General features: G+C 41.3%; 1 pseudogene; it reads left to right on the forward strand.

Annotated features, from left to right (window-relative positions):
- The first annotated feature begins 1,303 nt into the window (after positions 1 to 1,303).
- Positions 1,304 to 3,931, forward strand: LOC103600843 (annotated as a pseudogene).
- The last annotated feature ends 2,034 nt before the right edge of the window (positions 3,932 to 5,965 follow it).

The raw sequence follows: 5,965 nt of genomic DNA on the forward strand, positions 1-5,965 counted from the left end.
TGGGATCCCTCATGTGAATGCTAAAACTCAAGCTTATGTTGCCTAGATTGTGTCAACTGCCAAAGGACTCTGCAGCTTTTGACACCTGATTACCATCATGGACGGCCTCTTCATTGTGGCCTACAGAAATTTTATTTCTGCTATTAGGAAGGTTTTGTAGTAATAATTAAAAACAATGTCTCTCATCCTTCTTTTTTTTTTTTTGACTTTGAAGAAGATGATGAAGGTTTCAGTATATGTTCATTTCACGATGATTATATAGACATCTCATCAAATTTAGGTTTAAACTAGGAACATTAAAGAAGAACAAAGTAATTTCTTTCCTGGCAAATGGAAGCAGTCATTGTATAACATGTATGTGTATTGGTCCATTTTCTATTGCTTATCACAAAATACCTGAAACTGGGTAATTTATAAGAAAATGAAATTTATTGCTTACAGATTTGGAAACTGGGAAGTCTAGGATCCTTGGGGGCACATCTGGTAAGGGCCTTCTTGGTGGGAACTCCCTATAGAGTCCCATGGCAATGCAGGCAACCATGTCACCAGGGCTAGGTGAGGATTTTTTATGTGCTCACTTACTCTCCTTAGTAAGCCCTCAGTCTGCTCCCTGATAACCCTTTAAACCATTAACCATTACTCCATTAATGGATTGATCCATTTATGAGAGCATAATTTTCAAGATCCAATCACCTCCTAAAGGCCCTACCTTTTAACACGGCCACATTGGGGATCAATCTTCCACATGAACTTTGGAGGGGACAAACATTCAACTCATATCACTGTGCAAATCCTGAACCCAAGTCCAATATCCTGGAGACATATGCAAAGAGAGTTAAAAATACAGGAAGGGAGCCTATAAAGCAATTCTCATATATGTTCTACTAGTTTTTCTGTCGTTAAAAGTTGCAATGTTATCTTATCTTTCTTTTGAAAACCAGATATATTTCTGAACACAGTTACATAATTCATTTCTGTGTGTATTTACCATAGTTATCACAGCAGAGCTAGAGACCTGGATAAGAGCTTCAAAAACCCTTAGAGATGGGCCGGCCCGGTGGCACACTGGAGAGTGCGCTGCTTGAGAGCACGGCGGCACTCCCGCCGAGGGTTCGGATCCCATGTGGCGACCAGTTCCCGCTCACTGGCTGAGCCCGGTACGGGTGCGACACTGAGGGTTGCGATCCGTTGCCGGTCACGAAAAAAGACAAAAAAAGGAAAAAAAAAAAAAAAACCCTTAGAGGCCTAGCTGCTCTGGGTACTCTGCATGCCAGTCTCCACCTCTTCCTCCACTGGGTCAGCTATGGTGGCCATGAACACCCTGAACCCCAAGGCTGAGGTGGCCCAAGCCCAAATGGCTTTGGCAGTCAACAACAGCACAGTGCCAGGGCTGCAGGATGTGCTGAGGACCAACCTGGGGCCCACAGGCATCATGAAGATGCTTGTTTCTGGCTCCAGAGACATCAAGCTCACTAAAGATGGCAGTGTGCTGTGGCACGAAATGCAAATTCAACACCCAACAGCCTTTTTAATAGCAAAAGTAGCAACAGCCCAGGATGACATAATTGGTGATGCTACTACTTCCAATGTCTTCATCACTGGAGAGCGGCTGAGACAGGTGGATCTCTACAGTTCTGAAGGTCTTCATCCCAGAATAATCACTGAAGGACTTGAAGCTGCAAAAGAAAAGGCACTTTAATTTTTGGAACAAGTCAAAGTAAGCAGAGCGATGGATGGGGAAACACTTATAGATGTGGCCAGAACATTTCTTTGTACTGAACTTTGTGCTGTCACTGAGATATCATCTCACCCCAGTTAGACTTGCTATTACCAAAAAGACAGAGAATAAATTCTGGTGAGGATGCAGAGAAAGGGGAACCCCCCTACACTGTTGGTGGGACTGTAAATTAGTGCACCCATTATGGAAAACAGTTTGAAGTTTCCTCAAACAACTACAGATAGAACTAACATATGACCCAGTGATTCCATTGCTGGGTATACACCCAAAGGAATGGAAATCATCATTGAAGGGATACCTGCACTCCCATGTTGATCGCAGCTCTATTTTCAATAGCCAAGAGTTGGAATCAACCTAAATGTCCATTGACAGATGACTAGATAAGGAAAATGTGGTATATATACACAATGGAATACTACTCTGCCATAAAAATATGAAATTTTGTCATTTGCAGCAACGTGGATGAACTTAGAGAAAATTACATTAAGTGAAAAAAGCCAGGTACAGAAAGAGAAATACCACATGTGCTAACTCATAAGTGAGAGCTAAAATAAATAAAGAAAAGCAAAAAGGAAGGAAGGAAGGAAAGAAAGAATCACAATAATAGGTTAAACTTTCAAAAAAAAAAGAGCAGAACTGTGGTTATTAGAGGTGGGCAAGGGGAAGGCAGAGGGGAGTTGACAAGAAACTAAGGATCACAAAGATTGATTACATTTTATAAACGTGAGTACACTAATTATCCTGATTTGATCACCACATATTGTACACATGTATTGATATTCGATTCTGTACCCCACAAATATATATAATCAATTATCTTTCAATTAAAAAAAAGCTGCCAATAAATAAATAAATAATAAAGTTTGTGCTGAACTTGAAGATGTCTTAACAGAGGCTTAGTGGACTCAATTTTGGCTATTAAAAAACACGATGCACCTATTGACCTCTTCATGATGGAGGTCATGGAGATGAAACATAAATCTGAAACTGATACAAGCTTAATCAGAGGGCTTGTTTTAGATCATGGGGCAGGGCATCCTGATGTGAAGAAAAGTGTAGAAGACGCATCTTCACATGCAACACGTCGTTAGAATATGAAAAAACAAGTGAACTCTGGCTTTTTCTTACAAGAGAAAAAAACTAGTAAAAGCTGAAAGAAAATTCATTGAAGGTAGAGTTTAAAAAAACTGAAAAAGAAAGTCTGTGGTGATTCAGATAAAGGATTTGTTGTTATTAATCAAAAGGGAATTCACCCCTTTTCCTTAGATGCTCTTGCAAAAGAAGGTATAGTAGCTCTGTGCAGAGTTAAAGGAGAAATTGGGAGAAGCTGACTCTTGCGTGTGGTGGGGTAGCTCGAAATTCTTTTGATGATCTAAATCCTGATTGTTTGGGACATTCGGTACTTGTCCATGAGCATACATTGGGAGAAGAGAGGATCACCTTTATTGAGAAATGCAACAATCTTTGCTCTATCACATTATTGGTCAAAGGACCAAATAAGCACACACTCACTCAAATCAAAGACACAATAAGAGATGGCTTGAGGGCTGTCAAAAATGCTACTAATGATGGCTGTGTGGTTCCAGGTGCTGGTGCAGTAGAAGTGGCCATGGCAGAAGCTCCGATTAAATGTAAGCCCAGTGTAAAGGCGAGGGCTCAACTTGGAGTCCAAGCATTTGCTGATGCATTGCTTGTTATTCCCAAGGTTCTTGTTCAGAAGTCTGGTTTTGACCTTCAGGAAACATTAGTTAAAATTCAAGCAGAACATTCAGGATCAAGTCAACTTGTGGGTGTGGACTTGAACACAGGTGAGCCAACGGTAGCAGCAGAAGTAGGCATATGGGATAACTATTCTGTAAAGAAACAGCTTCTTCACCCCTGTATTAAAATTGCCACCAACATTCTTCTGGTTGATGAGGTCATGAGAGCTGGAATGTCTTCTCTAAAAGGTCAAATTGAAGCTTTCCTTGTATCATTTGAATCTTGAAGACTCTACAGAGTGATCCTGAGGAATATGGCTGTGAAATTTGGTTCAAGCTTCAAACGATTTTCAGAGGAATTTTCTTTGCCCATATGAAAAAAAGAGGGAACACTGGCACCTATTCAAATTCTGAAGTTCAGAAAATACCGTGTTTTTAAAATTGCACTGAAGTGTATACACAAAAAGCAGGTCCTTTTTGCCCAGTGAACAGGATGTTTTGCTTTAGCTGCAATGACATAAAATCACATGTATGTTAAATAAGCATATGTTATCTACCTTGTAATTAAATATTCCTCGGGGGGAAAAAAGCCCTTGGAATTTCCTGAGTAATATGAATTTCTTTTATTTGCTTATGAGGCAACTCATGTTGGCCCCTAGATAGCTTCAGGATGAAGGCCTGTCACCAAAAAGACCAAGCATATCATTAAAGGATTGTCACCAGACCTCTGGGGGAAGAGAAGCGGTTTGAAGATTGAGTTCAATTATGTGGTCAATGATTTAATCAATCATGCCTAAGTAAAACTCCAATTAAAACTCTGGCCCCCGAGGCTAGGGGGGAGCTTCCTGCTTGGTGACACACCAACATGCCAAGAGGGGAACATACTTTGACTTTATGGGGAAAGCACCTACAAACTCTGTGTCTGGAACCCTCCCAGACCTTGCCCTATATGCATCCTTTATAACAAAACTGTAGTCATTGTATAGCACTTTCCTGAGTTCTTTGAGTCATTCTAGTAAATTATTAAACCTGAGGGGATTGTGAGAACCCCTGAATTTGTAACCACTTGGTCAGTATGCAGGTGTCTGGGGACCCCACTTGTGGCTGGCATCTGAAGTGGAGATTGTCCTGTGGAGGACTGAGTCCTAAAACCTGTGGAGTTTGATGCTAGCTCTGGGTGATTAGTGTCAGAAATGAATTATAGTTCACTTCTGTCTTAGTATGTTTTGTGCTGCTATAACAGAATACCACAGACTGTGTAATTTATTTATTTACTTTTGGGAGGTAATTTATAATAAACAGAAATTTATTGGTTCACGATACTAGAGTCTGGGAAGTTGAAGATTGAGGGGGTGGCATCTAGTGAGGGTCTTTTTACATCATTCAATTGCAGAGAGGCAAAAGAGGGTGAGACAGAGAGAGGCAAATGAGGGCCAAATTTGTCTTTTTATAAAGAACCCACTCTTGTGATAATGGAATTAACCCATTCACGAGGGCAGAACCCATGTGGCCTAATCACTTCTTAAAGGGCACACTTCTTAATACTGTTACAATGGCAATTAAATTTCAACATGAGTTTGGGAGGGGCAAACATTCAAACCATAGCATTCCATCCCTGGCCCCCAAAACTATTGTCCTTCTCACATACAGAATACATTTATTCCATCCCAATAGCCCCAAAAGTCTTATTTCAGCATCAACTCAAAAGTCCAGGTCCAAAGTCTCATCTAGATCAGATATGGGGGAGACTCAAGGCACAATTCATTCTGAAGCAAATTCCTTCTAGCTGTGAGCCTGTGAAATCAAAACATCTACTTCCAAAATACAGTGGTGGGACAGGCATAGAATAGACAGTTCCATTCCAAAAGGGAGAAATAGGCAAGGGGGAAAAGAGATGACTGGCCCCAGGTAAGTTCAAAAGGCAATAGGGAAAATAACATTACTTCTTAAAGCTGGAGAATAATCTTTTTTGATTATGTCATGCCTTCTGAGCACATTGGAGCAAGGTTGGGCTCCCAAGGCCTCAGTCAGCCCTGCCCCTATGGCTTTGTTGGGCTCGGCCCATGTAACAGCTATCATGAGTTGGAGTCTTGTGCCTGCAACTCTTCCAAGCTGGCATTGCATACTGTTTTGGGGTCTCAGGGGTGACCCACCCCCATGGTTCCACTAGGCATTGCCCTAGCAGGCACTTTCTGCAATGGTTCTGACCCTTTGCAACTGTAACAGAGGACCCTGAACAATACTAAGGTAGACACAGGCTAAACCCCCTCCATGTGAGAAACCATTGACCTTCTCATAGAAACGGGAACTATAACAGGCTAAACTGCCCACCCCATGTGAGAAACCATTGAAAACAGAAACTGTTGCATAGAAATAGAAACCATATACAATGAAAATTTTATGCGTGATTGCTTTAACTGCTCACTTTTGGCTTCTGTGACCTAGCTTGCTTTGTGCACCTGGACAAACCCATGTGCCAATGAGATGTGGTTTTTGCCTTTATAAACTCCAGCAGACCAAGGCTAGC

This window comes from Galeopterus variegatus, unplaced genomic scaffold, assembly GCF_000696425.1.
Source record: "Galeopterus variegatus unplaced genomic scaffold, G_variegatus-3.0.2 Scaffold3482, whole genome shotgun sequence".
NCBI classification, from domain to species: domain Eukaryota; kingdom Metazoa; phylum Chordata; class Mammalia; order Dermoptera; family Cynocephalidae; genus Galeopterus; species Galeopterus variegatus.